This window comes from Tursiops truncatus, chromosome 10, assembly GCF_011762595.2.
Source record: "Tursiops truncatus isolate mTurTru1 chromosome 10, mTurTru1.mat.Y, whole genome shotgun sequence".
In the NCBI taxonomy this organism is placed as follows: domain Eukaryota; kingdom Metazoa; phylum Chordata; class Mammalia; order Artiodactyla; family Delphinidae; genus Tursiops; species Tursiops truncatus.
In genome coordinates this window covers 33,992,683-34,013,469 of record NC_047043.1, presented here as the reverse complement: position 1 = coordinate 34,013,469, position 20,787 = coordinate 33,992,683, and the positions used below count along the sequence as shown (strand labels likewise).

At 43.5% G+C, this 20,787-nt stretch overlaps 1 long non-coding RNA gene across 1 annotated transcript; it reads left to right on the top strand.

The window, feature by feature from the left end:
• Nucleotides 1-2,685: 2,685 nt before the first annotated feature.
• On the top strand, nucleotides 2,686-20,363 carry LOC117313747 (uncharacterized). The gene is made up of 3 exons (XR_004528308.2): nucleotides 2,686-2,813; nucleotides 16,493-16,577; nucleotides 20,096-20,363. It is a non-coding gene; the product is annotated as an uncharacterized lncRNA (long non-coding RNA).
• The last annotated feature ends 424 nt before the right edge of the window (nucleotides 20,364-20,787 follow it).

Genomic DNA, 20,787 nt, shown 5'->3' with positions numbered 1-20,787 from the left:
ATTGCATTGGCTCTGGCCCAGCCGACAGCCCTTCCCTCTCCATGTGGGGTGAGGTTAGCTGGCAGAGACTCATTACACGTGCAGTCACTTCCACAGTTTAATGTCCCAGAGTGAGTCTCCCCTGACCCTAGGAAAGACATTTCTAATGAAGGCCACGACAATACCCAAGCTCATTTAAGATCCTGAACCAGCCATACACCAGAGACCACAACCTTCTAATAATGTAGTGATTGGTTCCCAGATTCTGTGAATGTACCCACTTGATCTGCCATGATTTTCCAAGTGTTACAAGCAGAGGGCGAGGAGTTTAATAGCACTAGATGGTATTTCCATGGGACTCTAGAATGTCAGTCATTTCTCCAGTTTACAATGTTCCTTAGAGAAGCACAAGGAACAGGAGCTGAACTGAAAAGCAATTATTCCTTGACTACCAGCTAGACTAGGGTCTCCTCCTTCTGATACTTACTCTTTTTTTAAATTTAATTTAATTTATTTATTTTTATACAGCAGGTTCTTATTGATACTTACTCTTTGCAAAAGCTAGGTAGGAGGGCTAAGAAGCATGGTAGACAGCTTCCAGTACGGCCTGCAAAGAGTCCCATCTAGTGCTATCCAGACTCAATCTCCAGCAGTGATCCCCACACCTAGAAATAGCCACACTCTCATGCAGTCTGCTCCCACCTTGTATCAGGATTGGTCTGTGTGATTAACGCATGCAGCCGTAGCAATGGCATGACACCTCTAAAATTAGGTTATAAAAGACATCGAAGCTTTGTTTTGGGTTCTCTCTCCCTTTTGGATCACTTGCTCTGGAAGAAGCCAGTTGCCATGTGTTTTGAACATTGAGGGAGCCCTATGGAGAGGCCCATGTGGTCCTCCTTCCAACAGCCTGGGAGGAACCAAGGCCAGCCAATGCCCACGTGAGTGAGCTTGGGAGCAGATCCTCCAGCACCAGATGCCTGGTGCCCCAGTCAACAGCTTGACTGTAACCTCCTGAGCTAGAACTACCAAACTAAGCCATTCCTGGCCCTTGAGATTATGTGAGATAATGTTCTTTTAATCTGCTAAATTTTGCAGTATTTTTTTTTACGTAACAATAGATAATAAAAGGCCAATGGCTCTCTGAACCATGGGACCTTCCCAAACCTCTGGTGGCCAACGGTGTACCAGAACTTGAAGCAACATTCAGTCTCTTGGTTCTGCCTTCTGGGGTTGAGTGCCACGCCTCAACGACCCACCCATCAACTCTATCCTTTTGGGAGCAGAGGGGTAAGAGAATAGGAAAGGAATGGGTATACAAGTAGATCTGTGATGAAGAAAGGAGACAGTTTGAGATTTATTTCCACTTTTACACATACCTAGACTAATGCTTCTCTTTATTATCTGTGTAATGGTCTGCTGTTGGCCGAGCTGGGCCTTTCTCATTGTACAGGCAATGCCTCTACTTCTCTTCCAAGTGTACCTAAGTGCATAGATATACCGGATGAGAGGTTTTGCTTTGGAAATTGGGGGAGCAGTTTTGGTTGGAGACGAAAGTCTAGCAAGCAAGTGTAAAGAAAGGTAGTGAGGGGTCTGAGCTCAACAGTCACAGTGACAGAGGCTGAACTTGCTCTTCAGGAGAGATTCATACACAGAGCGAGGCTCTGGGCCCAGGAGAAACACTCTGGATCTGGGCAGGAAGCTTTTCTCCCTCTTTTGCTGCTGTAACCCAGGAACTCAGGCATCTCCAGGTTGGATAACCCAGTATGCATGCCCTTGGCAGTGGTGGGTCCCTGTCCCTCAGAGACAAGATCAAGTTAGATTAAATCACCAGAAGCAGGGCTGACACCAATCTGCAGTTACAGCCCTCCTTCAAAAATACCTAGAGTCGCTTCTGTTTTCCTAACTGGGCCTTTATTAATACAAGCTCCATCACCCAGGAAATCAGAAGAGGAGGAAGATGGGAGACTAAACATGGGCTTTTTTTTTTTTTCTCAGACCTATCCTGACACCAACTCGGTGTCTAAAAATTCCATTCTAAAGATTAATAAATAAAAAAATTCCATTCTGACACTAGCAGCTGGTGGAAGAGAAGCATAGGGCAAGGTCAGGATGCGGGGGTCGTCCAGAGCTCCTTCCTTCTCCAGGTGTGCCACCCTGCCGGCACCTCAGCGTGCTCACCAGCTGGGAAGTTCCTTGAACCTCATCGTTCAGGGGTGTTTATGGTTGTTTCATTATGTAGGTAGGATGGATTAAACCGTTGGCCATTGGTGATTCAACTCAATCTCCAGCCCTTCTTCCTTCCCTGGAGGTTAAGGGGCGGGGCTGAAACCTTCAACCTTCTCATCATGTGGTTGGTTTGTGTGACAACCAGTCCCACCCTGAAGCTATCTAGTGATCTCTCCTCCAACCCATGAGTCATCTTCCTAGCACACAAAAGATAGTACATTCCAGGCGTTTTAGGAGCTCTGTGCCAGGAACCCAGGACAAAAATCAAATATTCTTTATTATACCCCAGCAAGAGACTTTAGAATAAAGTGACAAAGTTGGGGCAATTTTTGAATCTCCCCAGGAGTACACAGAGGCCGTAGTGCTGGGACTCTGGGCCCCTGCCCCGCGTCTCCAAAATGGGCTGCTCCAGGTTGCAGGGGTGTGTCCCACAGGTGAGCTCTGTCATCACTCATCCTATGGGAGCGGTGAAACGGTACATGTTTTCAGCAAGGAGCCACTTCAGGCAGAACTGAACTCTCAGAAATGCCTTGCACTACCTGCTCAGGGATTCCTTCAAGCAATGTCCCAGGTGACAGTTTCCTTTGCACTAGGCCAAACCTAAGGTATGGAAAGAACACAGACTATTACCTTGAATATTTAATATTTTTCCCTGGGAGTCTTGAATCATGAAGAAAAAAATGAGAATGTTCAACATGTGAAGAAAATGATTCTTGGCTCCAGGAAAAATCAGACTAAGCATATTTTGATTTCAGTATTATAAAGGCAATGAAATTACCTTTATAATATAGCAAATACTCCTATAGGAAAATGATAATTTTCTTTTTAAAAGTGGTTTTATTTTTTCCCCCTTCTTATTAATTTTTAAAAATCTTGAGTTGACAGCTCTGTTCCTGATACCAAAACCCACGGACGGCTCCTTGGCACATTTGACTGGATGGAACTGATGGCCTTGGGTTTCCTGTGCAGCCACACTGCACATCTAGGGAACCAAGTTTGTATTGGCTATAGGAGACTAGAGGAAGGAGTTGGTCTCATCCTTCCCTGGGAGTGGGACTGTCTTCATTTAAAGATAAGGTGGGGTGCACTGTGAAGGGAAAGAACTGAAGTTATGTCTCTTACTTTAGCAGTTTTCTGCAAAGCAAAATATCCTAGAAGCAAACAAAACAGTTCTTGAAGACTTGCCTTATGCTGTTTCCCTGCATATGAGCTTCTCAAAAAATAAAATGCACCAATAAACGAGTTACTTTTTCATTTCCATATGTGGGGAAATGTACAAAGCTCTAGTGTATATATATATATATATATATATACACACACACATATATATATATACCTACTCACAAGTATTGCAGTTGGTAATGTTTTCATACACTTGCAAATGTTAAAAGTCAAAAGTACTTCAATCTTGTACTCTTTGTAAATAAGCAAAGTTTTGTATATGATTCTTTTACTCATTAAAAGCCTGTAGTTTTTTTTTTTTTTTTTTTTTGCGGTACGCGGGCCTCTCACTGTTGTGGCCTCTCCCGTTGCGGAGCACAGGCTCCGGACGCGCGGGCTCAGCGGCCATAGCTCACGGGGCCCAGCCGCTCCGCGGCATATGGGATCTTCCCGGACCGGGGCACAAACCCGCGTCCCCTGCATCGGCAGGCGGACTCTCAACCACTGCGCCACCAGGGAAGCCCAGCTTTTATTGTTTTTAAGGAGGCTGGTCAGGACACTGAAATAACAAAATGCTTTTAGAAATTAAAGAAAAAAGAAAGTAAGGTCATAAAAAATTTTTTTAAGTCAGGCAGTGAGATGCCTGGTACATTTGGGTCACATACATCTGATTTCACATCAGACAATGGCTTATTAAACACTGCCTGGGTACAGACACTGAATATTTGAATATTCAAGAATGTTTATTGTATTGAATGAAGAGAAAGAAAGCTAAATTCAGTCAGCTGTTTGGCTGCTGAATTTTTACATTTTAGGACTTAGTTTCCTCATCTGTAAATTGAGAGTCTTAGATAAGACTTCTAAGGCCAGTTTTAAAAAATACTTTAAAGACTACAGCTTCCGGTTTCTCAGTCAACTGTTTAATAGTATCATCTCTATTAGCTACCGGTCAGGTTCTCAAACTTGGCTGCACACTGCAATCACCTGGGGAGTTTGAAACCATCCCCAAACCCAGCCACTGCTCTGGGATTGACTAAACTGGTCTTGGGTGTGGCCTGAGCATTACCAGCATGGGAGGTGGGTGGGGAACAGTGGTCAAGGGGGTTAGATGCTCCCCAGGTGATTCTAATGTGTCGCAAAATTTGAGAACCACAGGTCTAGGTCCTGCATTAGAATCACCTAGGTTGCTTCTTAAAGGCGCAGGTACCCTGCTCTCAGGCTCAGATTCAGTAGGTAGAGGATGAAGCCTAAAAAGCTACTCTTTAAACAACTTCGTCCCGTGGTTGGTGCAGTGGTTCTCAGAGCCACGACTGAGAGGCACTGCTTTAGATAATAATTCTTGGGTGCTCACTTATGGTTTAGATAAATGGGACCAGCCTTAAGGAACAGCTCCTCCGAATTGGGTTCTATCTTTGGGAAACTGGGAGACAGTGAAGAACACTGGGGCAAGTGGTCATTCCGTGCAATTATTATAGGTTGAGATTTACTTGGGAAAAGTTTGGGATGTTGTCAAGAGCAGGAAAATCCCTCCAGCCACGTGAAACCCCCTGTGAAAACAGAGACCCAGATCTGAACTGTTTAGACAGAGCCACAGGAGACCATACCACAGGCCAGAGTGTCTGGGGCTCAACCAACCTCTTTTTTCTTTATAAAGACCCATCCATGTCTTCTGAGTCCTTACAACCTTGGACATAAGCAAAGTGCTCAGTGACATTGTGCAGTGAATGCTACGGCCCGATGTCACAGCCTTTGGGTGGGTCCATCATATCAGGACACGCAGCACTTTCCTGATGGTCTGGTCCCGTACAGTCACCAGTGCCCTGCTCTGGCATCCAGGATGCCCATTTCATCTGGACTCTCTAAATAATGGTGGAGAGGAGCAAAGGTGTCTGGTTGGGTGTAGCAGCAGAAGCTGTTGGGGCCCTGTCCAGACTCTTCCAACCCCCTCTGCTTCAGTGCATGCTGGTCTGACTTCCATTTCCCAGCACCTGCTTCTCTGCCTGAAGACCTTTTGTTTTATCCTCAAATACAGTAATACACACAACGAAGCCCTCAACTAATGACTGATGGGAGTTGGAGTGAGCTTCCTTGCCTCTTGGGTGGGATAACTCTGAGGTACATTTCCTGCAGTGGTTCCCAGAATTCCTCAATGGGATTAAACTTCAGAGCCCACAGTGGCAAGTAACACACCCTTTATTGATGCTCCCCTTCCTCTCACTTCCCCACTCCCCAGCCTGACCGATTCCATCCATGGATGAGGTTGGCCAGCCTGTCTTAGGAGGTTTCTGGATGGGAAAAAGAGGGAAAACTCTACTACATAAGAGCATTGAGACAGTGACCCTGCCCCACTAGTGAAGCATGGCCCATGAACGTCAGATTCTGACCTATTGCACTAGCCATTTCTCTCCCACAGAGGAGCAAGGTGATGCTAAAAGGTAGTAGACATTCCTCTGTCTTCATGCTCCCTCATGGAAGGGGAAAGGAGGTCCCTTCTTTCATGGTCCATGTCTGTAGTGCTATTAAGCCCATTCCTCCACTGAGCACAAGTCTACTATGTAGGTAGACCTATTAAATCTCTTTCAAGTCATCTCATTTCTCTTTGTCTCCTGGGTCATGCCCCTATCTCAGGCCACCAAAAAGCTGGGGTCAACACTACAGAGCCTCACGTGCAAACTTTTCTTCATTTGCCCCTCCATGTCCTTCTCTCCCCACAGACTGCATCACTGAGGTTTCCATGCCATCTGTCTTCTGCTTAGAATAGGTGGTGTGGTAAAGGCTCTCACTGATGCTAGTCCCCAAGCGCTGCACCATCCTTTCTGAGCTTAATCTGTCCACATCTCTGTAAATGTCCTTCATTAACGTTTCTTCAATAAAACCTTATAAGTGTGTCATATGTTTCCCATGGGAAGCCTGACGTACCCTCTAAATCAGGGGTCCCCAACCCTGATTAGGGTCTCCTCTGTTAGGAACTGGGCTGCACAGCAGGAGGTGAGAGGCGCGCGGAGTGAGCAAAGCTTCATCTGCCGCTCCCCATCGTTCCCCATCCCTCAAATTACCACCTGAACCATCCCCCCACCCCCCACTGTGGAAAAACTGTCTTCCACGAAACTGGTCCCTGGTGCCAAAATGGTTGGGGACCACTGCTCTAAATGATCCCCCTGTAGTATGCCCCTATAATCCATTCTGCACACAGCAGCACAGAGCCACTTTTCTAAAATGCAGATCTGCTACTGCTCCCCTGATTAGCATGCTCCCATGTGATTAACTGCCCTCAGGTTAATTTCCAAACTCCTACAAGTTCCCACATGATCTGTTCTCATGTTTCCTCTTGTCACCTTCCCCCTTGTTCTTTTCAGTACAGCCAGACCGAAATTTTTAGTTGCTCAAAACCTCCTTGTCTTGAATGTTTACAACATACAGCTGTACCCCCCTCATCCACAGTTTTGCTTTCCACAGTTTCAGTTACCCGTGGTCAACTGTGGTCTGAAAATACATGAGTGAAGAGTTCCAGAGATAAACAATACATAAGTTTGGAATTGCAGCCATTCTGAGTCATGTGATGAAACCATGTGCCAGCCTGCTCTGTCCTGATTGGCATGTGAATCATCCCCTTGGCCAGTGTATTCATGCTGTACACATTACCCACCCATTGGTCACTTAGCAACCATTGGGGTTATGGGACCGACTGTCACAGTGTCACATTCACATAACTTTTATTACAGTATATTGGTGTCATTATTCTATTATTGTTGTTAATTTCCTACTGTACCTAGTTTATAAATTAAATGAACATATGTATAGGAAAAACATAGTGTATATGGGGTTTGGTACTCTAGTTTTAGGCATCCACTGCCTTGGAATGTATCTCCCATGGATAAACGGGGACTATTGCATGGCTTTCTGCCTAAAACCTGCCCTCTTCCTCCTTTATCTCCTACCCCTGAGCCCTACAATCTCAATCCTTGATCTGGATAGATTCTACTTGTACGTTAGGTCTTAGTTTCGATGTCACCTCTTCTCCCATCAACAGTCTGGATTAGGGACTTCAGTTTTCGTAGCACCCATTTATTTGCCCACGTGTCCCAGCAAACTATGATGTCCCTGCCTTCCAGAGCTCTCTCATCCTATTTCCAGTCTCAGGAACAATGCCTGGGAAAGGAACAGGATAGTCAACAGCTCAGTAACTATGACATTTGTTCACTGGTTTTGTTTCCTGCAGAAATGACCTCCTTCACTGGTTTTCTTTCCTGCAGAAATTATCTCCTGCTCAGCCTGCAACTGTGGTATACAACTAAGAACCTTATAGCGAAAGGGATGGAATACAGGAACTCTCAGGCCTATTGGGATCCTATAAAAAGAAAACAAAAATAGAATGTTTCTCTGGCTTCAGATCACCCCGCTCTCAGGGCTTAATGCTGACGGACGGTGCACATCCATATTTTAACTCAGCCTCTGGATGTTTGAGAATCCCTCCACCTATATAGACCTTTTTTCAAAGATAATTACTATAGAACCAGTCTCATCATCATGTTTTTAAAAAAATCTCACATAGAATTGGATTATGGATTGGCTATGATCTTGTCTTGTAAAGCATTCATCATGAACCCATGAACAACTTGACATTTAGCTATTTTTAATAACACTTATATTCTCCACCCCCCTCCCCCCCACCCCCAGATTAAGACCTTGACAATCACCTACCTCTAACAATGCAGTTTCATCCATCCCCTGCCCCTGCTTTTCCTGCCTCAGGTAACTACCATCCTGAATCCTGTGTTGATTACTTATCGGCTTTCCTTTTACTATAACTATAGGTATAAAGAGTATTCATTTGCATTTTAGTGTTTTTAATTTTATAAAAAAGGCATCTGGATATAATTATATATACTGCACATAAAAATAATCCTTTGGATTTATTTTTTCACTTTATTTACTTGGTTAAAGTTCACACATATTGTTATATGTCACTGCAGTTATTTTGTTCTTTCTGCTGAATAATCGCTCACAGTAAATACATCATAATTTATTCATTCTCCTTCAGGGGACAGGCATTTGGATGGTTTCCAAGGCCACTGCAAATAATGGTGTTACAAACAGTCTATTACATGTCTCCTGTTGCATATATATTAGTCAGAATAAGCTATTATATGCTACAGTAACAAACAACTTTTAAAATCTAAGCCTTAAAACTACAAAGGTTTACTTCTCACTCATGCTATGTCTCCTCAAAGTCAAGAAGGAAGGCTCTGCTCCTTATAATCACTTAAAGACTTAGGCTGACAAGATAGTCATCACTTCAAATGTTGATAGTAGGTATGCCAGAGGGGAAAAAAGGGAGCCCCGAAGGATCTGACATCAGCATTTCAGTGATCTGGCATGGAAGTGACACATCCCTTCCACTTAGAATTCACTGGCCAAAACTAGACCTATGGACCTACCCAGTCACAAGGGACCAGGAGGTTCATTTTCACAGAAGAGGGGAGAACCAGATATATTCAGAAAACAGTCTGAATATTCAGCTTTAGGAGATAATGCCAAATACTTTACAACCCAGCCATTCCCCTCCTGTGTATATATGCAAAGAATTTTGCACACTGTTATTTATTAATGCTATCTTCCAGAATGATTGTACCAAATTATACTTCCACTTGCATGATAAGAAATCTTGTGGATGCACAGCTTTTCCAACTCTTCGTATTGCTAGATTTCAAGAATTTTCTTTTTTCCAATTGAATGGGTATAAAACGGTATCTCACTGTGATCTTGATTTGTACTCTTTTGATCACTGATGACTGTCTTGTTTTTTATATATGTTTCATCTTCTGTGAAATGCCCACTTATGTCTTTGCCTATTTGCTATATACTTGTAGGACTTCTTTCTATATTCTGAATACTAGTATTTTATAATTAGTATGTATTACAGAAATCTCTCACTTTGTAACTTTTCACTTCCTGGATGAAAAACTCTTAATTTTAACATAATCGGGTTTATCAGTTTTCTGTCATGGTTAATGCTTTTCCTGGCTTAAGAAAAATTTCCAAACTCCAAGTTGCAAAAAAGAAACTTTCAAATTCTCAGTAGGAGATAAGTGAATTCTTTAATTCATATAAAGCTATTGGACGTGTGTGTGTTTGAGGGTTGTATAAGTTCAATTTGATTTTACTCAATATGGTTAAAATTTTTCAGGGATATTTGTTGAAAAATTGTTCCTTTAACTATAACATGACATACTGTCATGATATGTTTCTGGGGCTCCATATTCCTTTTGTCAATTTGTCTATTTTTTTCAGTACCACCCAGTTTAAATTAATGTAGCATCATGTTTAGTGATTGTATCTGATACAGAAAGACTCCCTTATACCTCTTTTTCTTTTTTTGTAGATTACTCTTGGCCATTTGACATTCCATATAAGGTTTACAATCATCTTATTGAATTCTATAAAACCCAGCATTAAACTTTCAATCAAACATGCTATAATTCTCCATTTGTTTAAATCTTTAAAAATATGTCTGAAGGTTTATTTTCCCTATACAGGTGTTACATATTTTTTGTTGGATTTATTCTTAAATCCTTTATATTCTGATAGTGTTATAAATGATGTCTTCTTCTCTTCAACTACATTTTCCAATTGTTTGCTGCTGCTATCTAGACATACAACCAAATTTGAATATATATACTATTCTTACATCCAGGCTTCTTAATACATGTTGTTTCTGATTAAGTTTAAAAGAATCTATATACAAGTTACCTTCTATAGCCAACGGAAGTTTTATTTCCTCCTTCCCAGTCCTTATGCCTGTATTTTTCTTGTCTTATTACACTGGCTAAGACTGTCAATATAATGTCAATAAATTAGTGAAAATTCTTATTTCATTTCTAGTTTTAAAATAAATGCTTTTAATGATTCCCTAGTTTAAAATTTCTGTCATAAATGACTATAGAACATTACATGTCTTATCATGAGCTTTTCAGATAACTGTCATGAACTGTGAAGGGTCTGAGATTTTACCCTCCATGCAAGCTAGTAAATGAGACTACCATATCTTTATAGACTCTGGCAAAAGATACAAGGCTCTTGGGTAAGAGATAAGGGACTGTTACCCATGGTGCAGCAGGAAGCATTATCTTCATGCTCATATCTGATCCCCTTGCCCCTCAAGCCCTATGAGAACAACACAGGGCTGCCAAGGTGGATGCTGCACATGCAGTGGATTTGTGCTATAGCTGAGGAAATCTGAATCTTTAAAATAGGCTACAAGCAAACATGCCCAACGTTCAGCTTGAAGTGAGACATTATCTTTATTATACAAGACAGTTAAAAAAAAAAAAAACCCTGTCATTTGCTTCAGAAAGACAGTATCTTTCAAGGCTATCTTCTAGGCAATGATCTTGAAGTCTGCAATAAAGGACATGGGAGCTTCTGCTCACAAAATGTGCATAAATATAAGATCCATGGAGAACTGTCTCTCAATATTTTCTGTTAACCTGTTGATGTGGCAGGTTATACTTACGAGTTTTCTAATATTAAGTGAGGGTTTCCTCAGTTTCCTCTTTTGGTGCTTCCTGCATTAGTTTTTCCAGTATCAGTCTTGGAGGAAGGGGTTAACATTGGCACCTTGGTAGTTCTGGTGGCTTCTTATCCTTCAGTATGGCCGCAAAGGCTCTCTGTACCTACCAAACCTTGTGTGAGGAGGTCAGGTATTCCCCATCCAACTCCAGATGGGAAATTAAGACTCACAGCATTCAGTGATCAGCCCAAAGGCCAGAATGATCTCCACAGTCAAGCTGTCTCATTCGAGGTGTGGGCCGGTACGTCTGACCTTCCACCTGCATCTCCCTTCTCCTACTTTCCCACTCACCCCCAAGATAAAGAAACACACAGCTTGTCAGGGAACAATATTCCCATCAACTTCCTCTACTGCCAACCCATGGCTGTCAAGATCATGCCTCTTCTTAGGCAGTTTTACTTAAATTTCCCAATCAGGCTAAACGGAATACAGAAGAACCATCATGGGGCTCTGCCCCAAGCAGATTTCCAACGGGGACATGTACTGGGCCCACCCGGATAAGAACGAAACCAAGACATGAAAAGGAAAGTAACCATTAGATGACTTCACACCTATCAATCTCCGCTGCATGATCCTTTCTGTCTATCCAGAACCCTCGAGCTGCAAAACCATCCCTAACCAGCATCCCACAGCCAAACCTTTTTCACCTTCTTCTCCCTCCCCCCTTTCAAAGCTTGTCAGTCCCTTGTTCCATCTTAATAATTTAAAGAACCATCTGTACAGTTAGGAATAATAGATGCTGGTAGATTTATGACCTTCCCCTCTAACATAGGCATTTTATCAGAGCTTGTTAAAAATGCTCGTAATTCCATAAGAGTGGTGAAAATATTTAGAGGTAATTAGGTAAGTAGGTACCTTGGAGAAGCATATATTAGGGATTGGTATTTTTTCCTTCCCTAGGATTGATTCCTAGATGCTGTAAACTATGGGCATGGGAGATACAGCGTAAATGGGGATCAATAGGAAGGGCATTTGGGGGCTTTATCACCCCTGCAGGGACTGGGGATGGGAACTCACGCATCTAAGCACAGGCAAGAACTACAGAAAGGATGCGGTATCCCATCTCTAGATCTCCAAGCCTGCTCACTCTCCTCTTGTACAAACCGTCTGTCTTTTCATACCTGACTATCCTTCTGGCTTGAGAGACCCCAGGAAGGAAGTGGGAGGAGGGCTGGAGAGGTCTAAATGGTAACCTGGAGCTGTTAACTCAGACTTTTTAGGTTTGCCATCAGCTACATGGATGTGCAACCTCCCAATAGCTTTACCAGTAACTCACCTCACCAAATACCCTGTTTCTCACTGAAGTGGGTAGGGAGGAGAGGAAGATCAGTTTTCGATGTGTACCATTGAATGAGTCGTCTTCTGCTTTCCTAAAGCCTTTGTAACCACGTCAGAACTCCAGCCATTCCCAAGATACGCCATGTAGCCAACCACCACTGGGTGTATCCAGACACTTCTCCCTCTCCCTGAATCCCCTTCCCCACCTGATCTAGGTAATGTCTTTCTCCCTGTAAATTCAGTCTAGCTGTCATCTGTGAAGTTACCAGTAAAGTCCTCTCCTTTCTGACCGCCTTCCCAAGAGGAGGATTTGACTACCCTCCTTGCTATTTACTAGAAACATCTTCGAGGTGTCAGATGCGGAGGGCCATCGTGCTGTACCGCCTTTGGTAACTGCCTCCCTTTCTAAGCAGAGTTTCTTGGAAGCAAGGAATCCCTTTATCTCTCTCGCTGGTACTTAGCACGGTAGGATTTCTTAAATTTGTTCATAGGACATTTCCCCAGGCAGCCAACAGGATATGTCTCTTCTTTTCAGGGTTTCTCGCCTCATTCCATCAGGCTGAGGGGTGGCAACAGCTCCACTGTGACCACCATAGTATCCTTTGTGAGTCCTTTCTACCCCACCCTCGCCTGGTGAAGAGTCCCCTCTCAAATCAACCTTCTTCCTAATAGGAGTTCTTCTAATGGGAGCCGTCTGTTTCTGCTGGAATCTTGACTGATACTTATAACTTTATAAAATATGTTTATAAATACAGTTTATACAGTGTCATTATAAACATGGTCCTTGGGTTTTATAGTTTAACATTTGTTACTACACTGACACAGTATTTCTTCTGAAAAGTAACGTATTAGGGCGCCTGCGATCATAGATGGCATCTCAGAGAAAGTAGTGAGAGAGGATGAGAAGCCGTGTGGCCTTTTAGGGGGATGCTAGCAGGCTGCACAGGCAGCCCTGCTTTGTGGTTGGTGGGCAGTAGTGTGAGCATCTTGCTCTAGAACCCACTAAAAACAGGGATGAGCTGTGTGCGTCTCCAGTTTGACAGAGGAGCTGGGCACCCAGTGCCTGGCCAGCTGAGGGCAGGAAGACCCGCTCGGGCTCTGGGTGGCAAGGTTGCTGAGCGCCAGCCCAGGCCAGGCCAGACGGTCCCCTGGGGCGTGTGAGGGTGAGGAACAGGCCTGCTCTGTCCCAGTCACAGACTGTGCTGGCTGCAGGCAGTTTCCTTCCCTCTGAGGTCTCATCAGTGGGGGACCCACAGCTGCCAGAATGGTGCTGATATCCTTGTTAAATATTTAAATTTCATTTGCCGGAGCAGCAGGTAAGATGCAATTAGATGTTACAGGAAAAGACGCTTCTGAGAGCTAGCTCGTTCTGTATCTGGGGACCCTGCACTCTCCCTTCCACTTCCTTCCTCAGGGCAGCATCATCAGGGAGCCTTTGATCCCCCTCAGGCTAGGCCGACAGCTTGCTTCGGATGGGAGATTGGCTGCAGGAGATGCTGTAAGTCCTGATGGGGCTGGAAAGGGGCTGGAGAAGGGGAGGGCCAGGTGTTAGAGAGGATGGGAAGAGAAAGAGTGTTGCAGGTGCAGGCCAAAGGCTGAGATGTGGGAAAATAGGCTCTCGCGTTTGGGATGATCCTATACAATCGGGGAAATGCTAGCTGACATTTACTAGTGTTTTAAAGTTCGCAGAACACTTTCACATTCATTCTTACTGAATTCTCAACAGACCTGTGAGGTCAGATTATCAGTGACAAATCAAATGGGCTTAGAGTTTGGGGAGAATTTCCCCAGAGTCTCAGAGTTGGCCCTCCAACCCAACTCTGATGACACTTCTCTCCAGGCTGTGATATGGGACCCTGTGCCTCACATCCTCTAGACCCACCTCTTACTCCAGTCACTGCTGTCATGTCCTGCCCAGAAGCTCCTCTCACTCCTGACCCCTGCTGACACAGCGGGAAGCATGGGCACAGAGCAGCTGATGTCCAAAGGGACAACTGTCGACCAATGGAACAAAGGAGCCAGTAAATAAGTGCCCCTTGGATGGACATTTCCGGGGGCCCTGATACAGCGCCTAGAGTCTCAGGGAGAGCACCCTTCCTCGTCCATGTCTGTGACCAGCTTGATGGATAACACGTGCTTGTTTTGGAATCCCTTCCTTTCCTGTCGCACTTAGAGATCTGTTTCCTCACTTGATTTCTTGGACTCACTTCTCAAACTGAATTGCCTACACATAAGCCCCTCCTGTAGACTTCGATTTGTGTCTTTCAAGCTAAGACCATCATGATTTCTTTTTCCATCAGTGCAGGTTGGAGGGGTGGGAACAGGACTGATATAGATGGTTTGCTAATTACCATCTGTATTAACAAGCTAACTGTTGTAACAAGTTACCAAACTTGGTGGCTCAAAACAAATTTATTCTCATTAGTTCTGGAGGCCAGGAATTCAAAATCAAGGTGCCAGCCGGGCCACACTCCCTCTGAAGCTCTAGGGGAGAGTCTTTTCTTGCTTCTTCCAGCTCCTGGTGACTCCAGGTGTTCCTTGGCTTGTGGCTACATCACTCCAATCTCTGCCTCTGTCTTTACATGACCTTCTCTGTCACAGTTCCCTCTTGTTTCTCTCATAAGGACACCTGTCATTAGAGTTAGGGCCCACCCTAAATCCAGGATAATCTCATCTAAATATTCTCAATTACATCTGCAAGGATCCTATTTTCAAATAAGGTCACATTCTCAGGTTCTGAGGGTTGGGACTTTGACATATTTTGGTGGGGGGGGGAGCATTATTCAACCTGTTATACAACCCCTTTGCAGAAAATATGGAGATATACAGGCATCTTGAGCTGCGAATCTCAGGATATGAAATCCTAGAATAGAAGGCAGGCAAAGAGAAGGTGTGAGCCCAGAGAAAGTGCTGGAGGGAGTAGAGCCAGGTGGTGCAGTGTGCAGGTGTGGCCAAGAAGCAAGGCTGAGAAGAAGCCAGATGTAACCAGTGTGTGGACACCTTGCATGGAACCTGGCCAGGCTCTGCAAGCGGGAGCAGGCCCTAACAAGCTGGACCTTAAAAAATATTTCAAAGGTAACTAGATCTCATCCAGGTAACTTTGTACCTTCATGGAAGATGGGATGCACAGGTCTGGAGTATAGCTGCAGACTAGATCTGGTAAGAGACTCAAAGTTCATGTCCTAAAGGAAGTACAAAGGCATTCTCTTCTGGACTAAATCGCGGCCGTGTATTGATGAGATGGAAACAACAACACTCCTGAGTTTGGTCCAGAAAGAAAAGTACAAAGAGAGCCTGGATGTAAGGAAATGAACAACAGGCTCTGAGCATTGGCTGTCTAGGCACTAGACATTGTGGTGGGTGATATCCAAGTCTAATTAAAAATGCACAACAGCTAGGTATCTTTAAAGTAATAAACACTGATTATAGATACATCTGCTATATACTATATAGAACTTGGAAAAGCATAAATGTTGCTTGTAGTAAAACCAACCTGAAAAAGCCGCTGTTGTATTTAATGCTTGCAAAAATGAGATTGCACTGTTTTTAATTACATTTTGTATTTTCACGTGTCAAAGTATATCAACATTTTTTCATGGTGGTAGAACATTCTATTGTATAGAGCTACCAGAATATAATCACATTGCCAAGTATTTAAATTGTATTTTTGTATATTTTCTCCTATTATAAGCACTACAATGACTGCTTTTATACACTCGTCTAATGACAAATTCTCAAGAGTAGAATTTGCTAAGTTAAAAGGCTATGTGTATTTTTTTCCTTCAAGCCTAATTTTCTTTTATTGGTCAGGTGAGATCTCAAGTGTACAACCCAATGAATTTGACAAAAGTTATCCACCTACTCAAAATATAAATCATTTCCACCACCTAAGAAAGTTCCCTCACATGCCCTTTTAGTAGTCAACCCCATCCCTACTTTTTACAGGCAAACTCTATTCTGATTTCCTTCACATTAGATTCATTTTGCCTGTCCTTGAATCTCATAACTATGGAATCATATGGTTTCTCTCTTTTGTGTCTGGTTTCTTTCAGTGAACCTAATATTTTTCAGATTCACCCATATTGTCACATGTATCCACAGATCATTCTTGTTTTACTTTTATATTTTGTATTTATACATTTTAAGTTTTATTTCCTTGTAGGAAAAATGCTATAATTTGGCTTCTGTTGATTTAATATTATTGTTATTTTTATTGTACTGTATGAATATACCGTTGGTCCTCCATGTATTAATATGTGGGTTTTGTATCCACAGATTCAACCAACTATGGATTGAAAACATTTGGGGAAAATAATCCCAGAAAGTCCTCAAACGCAAAACTTGCATTTGCTGAGTGCTGGTAACTATTTACGTAGCATTGACACTGTATTTACAACTATTTATATATATAGCACTTACACTGTGTTACTTATTATAAGTAACCTAGAGATGATTTAAAGTGGAGGATGTGCATAGGTTATATGAAAATACAACACCATTTTACAGAAGCGACTTGAGCATCCACAAAGGCTGGTATCCGTGGGGATCCTGGAATCAATCTCCCCACAGATACCGACGGATGACTGTATCACTGTCCCATAATCCTGATTTTACAGAGCGGGCACAGAAAAATGGTGCCGTCCTAGAATGTCAGGGTCTAAAAGATTCCCACATCTTTGCCCCCGAAAATGAGTTGGAGATGATCTAATGCAGAACATTCTAGATATAAAGCTTTAGTTCATAGAAAAAACTGTAAGGGGTTGGGGATTTTCTCGGCACTGTTCTATAGGGTCTCTGAGAGCCTTTGGAACAGACATCACTCATTTACAACTTCATTCAGAGAAAGACAGGGAGTGGAAGAGAGATGTGGGAAGATGTAAGAGCTGGGCTTCTGGAGAGCAGAATTTCTCCCTGCCTGGTAATTTAGCAACTCCAATACTCCCAGGGGCAGTAACTCTGGAGGAGGTCAGTTAATTACTGCCAGGCCACAGAATAAAATTTCCCCAAGAACCCCCGTTTTCTGAGCTAATTAAAAGTTTAATCCGGTGGGACTCTTTCCCGGCAAATTAACATCATGGACTTCGATGAACTGATGCCTTTAATAGACTATGGTATTTTGGCGGACTTAGTCACAGTTGTAACTCCTCTCCTTAATGAGGTCAGCTAGGCTAGACCCGGACATTCAGGTCATTGGCACCACGTGGACCAGAGCAGTGAGGGTGGAGGAGAGTGAAGTTCAGTTAGGAAAAGCCCTTTCAGTGGGCTCATTCATTTTTGACCAACTCTATTTATGATCAGAAGCAACTGACAGGAAATCAGTTATGCTGCAGGAGTTCACTCAGTCACTGGGGTTATTAGAATGCCAGGCACTGGGTACAGGAAGATAAATATGACTCTTTCTACCTCTAGGAGTTAGGAGTCCAGAGGGAAGAAGACTTCCAACATCCTCCCATCCCCACAGACACACATTCACAGTTGTTCCTGTGAACTAAAGATTTATATCTAGAATGTTCTGGTTAATAACCTACTACAGTGGACACATCCTAAGTGTCACTCTGTTGTTGCCCTGTGAATGTTAACAAGTACTATGGTGTACCCGCTCTACCAGCATTGTGGGGTAGAGGAGGGAATACAGAAGCAAGGGGAACTCTGGTTAAGAGTCACTATCACTTTAGTCTGGAGGATGGTCTTATAAAATCTAGAATATTCGACTGCCTTAATTTCAGATGGAACCCTACCTACAAATTATTTCAGGGCTCCTCTAAATACAATCAGGTATCAGGAGATTGGGCTGATAATTTGATTGGAAGTACTCATGGAATTTTAGTTGTCAGACTTTAAATCATTTTAACAGCGGCCTCTATTTTCTGAACCAAAATCAGACTAAGGTCTAAAGTAATATGGTTCCTGCTGCTACAACTTCAACCCATTCCTTCCTAAGACTGGTGCAATAAAATGCAGCCATGGACACTACCTACCTCACTGGCGATAAGGTCATGGTGGAGACCTCTATCTAGCTGTCTCTCATGGAGGGGGTGTTGAGGGTTCTAAATAAGTCCTTAGAGAGGTCCAGTCAGCTCAGGGATCTACTAAATTATCCAAGAGGACTTTGGAGGAAAATAATGGGAAATTCTCACCCTTACCAACAGAAAAATCAGGGGTTTGAGTGCCCTGAACTTTCTCAAGCTAGGCTCTCCATCTTTTCTGTAGCAGGTGCCAACATGGACACACAGGACAGGCTGGGCCCAAGAAGTGTGGAACAAGTGATCATAAGTGCCCTTCATCCCCAAACCCTCACCTTGGGAATAAGCTCCATCATAAGGGAGTTCTTCCTTAAAATATCTTGCACATGCTTTCACATGTATGGTGAATATTCCTACTCTATCCTAGGCTGCTTTCTCCACCCACCCTGAATGTCTCATTTCTTGAATTCATGCAGACCTTTATTATTATTATTCTTTTTTTAACAGAACACTTTCCCCCCCTTTCTCCCAACCTTCTTTTCTTGGCTAATTGCTACTCATTCTTTAAGTCTTATGTCTTCCAGACTTCTGGATAGTCTAGTACCTCCCGTAGCAAAGAGTATGCAGCAGACATCACCACTATTCACTGATATCCTTAATGGCACTTCTACTTCCCCACTCCCTTGAAGTGTGCCCATGTGACATGATTCGGCCAATGAAATGTGATGTGTCACTTCTGGGTAGAAGCATTTAAGTACCTATGGCTGACACACCACCTCTCTGGTTCCCCTGAAACCTCAGTAACAGTGGAAGCAAGTGTTGATATGGCAGTACAACGTCACATGAGAGACAGCTACTCTGCAGGGTCACCCCAGAGTAGATTTTACACGAGTGAAAGATAAACTTTTGTTGTTTAGAGACCCTTTTAGAGATGTTTGTTACCACAGCGTAACATAGCATATCCTGCCTACTACGCGGTATTAGACTCCACATAGTCTAGTTAGGTATCAATGACTCAATGTCTTACTCCTGGGGCTGCTGTTGTCTCTACCTTGAGTTGCCCATTCATGTTTTTATTTCCCAAAGCACCGCAAGCCTATTGAATTCGTTACAAAATTTGAAAGCTGTCACTTAATACATTAACATTTTAACTGTTGCTCAATGAAGTACAGTGTAGGTTGGGACAGCACTCTAAATCTTACAGCTATGCCATCTGAAACTCTTGGTCTTCAAGATTACCATGGCAGGAGAAGAGAATGAGAGAGGAGAAAACATCAGAACACATGTTATGCCCACTCATATTCCATTGGCCAGAAATAGCCCCACCCTAATTGCAAGGGAGGCTGGGAATATGAGGAGCACATGAAGTGGTTGGTGGAAACCAACTGTCTCTAATTCACCTATTATCCACCCTTTGCTGAAAGGCTGGGGGTACAGGATGTGGGATTACACCCCTGCAAAGCCGGAAACAAAACGAATGATAAAATCCTTCTTGAAATCCTCAGCCAGCCCCATCCCAGGAATTCCTTCACTTCTCTTAGAACCCAACTGCTAACCTCTCCTGTTAAGTATCCTCCTCTCCTTCCCAGTGAAATTCAATGGACGCTCACCCCTCACCCCACGTGGTACCTGTTTTGCCTTTCCAAAGAAGGGAGGTACTGATGGTCTGAGCCACCCGCCACAGTCCCACCTGGGTACAAAAGCCCTTCCATGTCTCCCACTTCTTGTTTGTAGGGAAAAAGCTTTCTGCCTAGGTCCTAGACCTTCCCTGAGTTCCAAAGGGCAGATTCCAGCAGTTACTAATTAGGGGAGTGAGGAAATGCACCAAGAACAACAGTGCAGGATGGGGCCGGTTCCGGTTTCTCCTCAGGGGATATGCACAACGATCTGATACATATCTTGAGTTCTTCTACAGGAACTGAGGCCCCCGCCCACGTGGAGGATGGCAACTTCAGGCTGAGCACCAGCACAGGGACCCCAGGCTGGTTGAAACCAGAAGGCTAATGATTGAGATTCTCAGAACGCCACCTGTTATCTCACCAACCAATCAGAGGAGGGTTACACACCCTGCAACCCTCCCCCCAGGTTTTGCCTATAAACACTTGTTTCCTGAAACCCCTCGGGTCTTTTGCGCGTGAGCCACTGGTCGTCCTCATTTATTGGCCCTGAAATAAACCTTTCTCTGCTCCAAAGTCAACATTTGTGTTTGTTTGGCCCCGCTGTGCTTGGGGCACAGGAACTTGGGTTCAACAACACGCTCTCAGATTAATGACTCACAGAAGCTTTAAAATTCATTTTTCCAAACTGAGATTAGATAAAATTCTCCAGCAAAGTACCCTCTTCCTAGTTGTTTCTATATCAAAGGGGACTGATAGAGCGTTTGTTCTTCCTTTCTTTAGATCAGGTGTTAATAAACCCTGATCCTCAGTCTGAACGCAGTCACTGCTGCCACATGCTTATGGAAAGTTTTATTAGCACAGGGCCACAGCCATTCTTCTATGTATTGCTATGGATGCATTTGGGCTACAATGACATGATGACTATTTGTGACAGAGACCAACTGTCTGGCCCTTTAAGAAAAAATTCGTTGACCTCTGGTTTAGAACA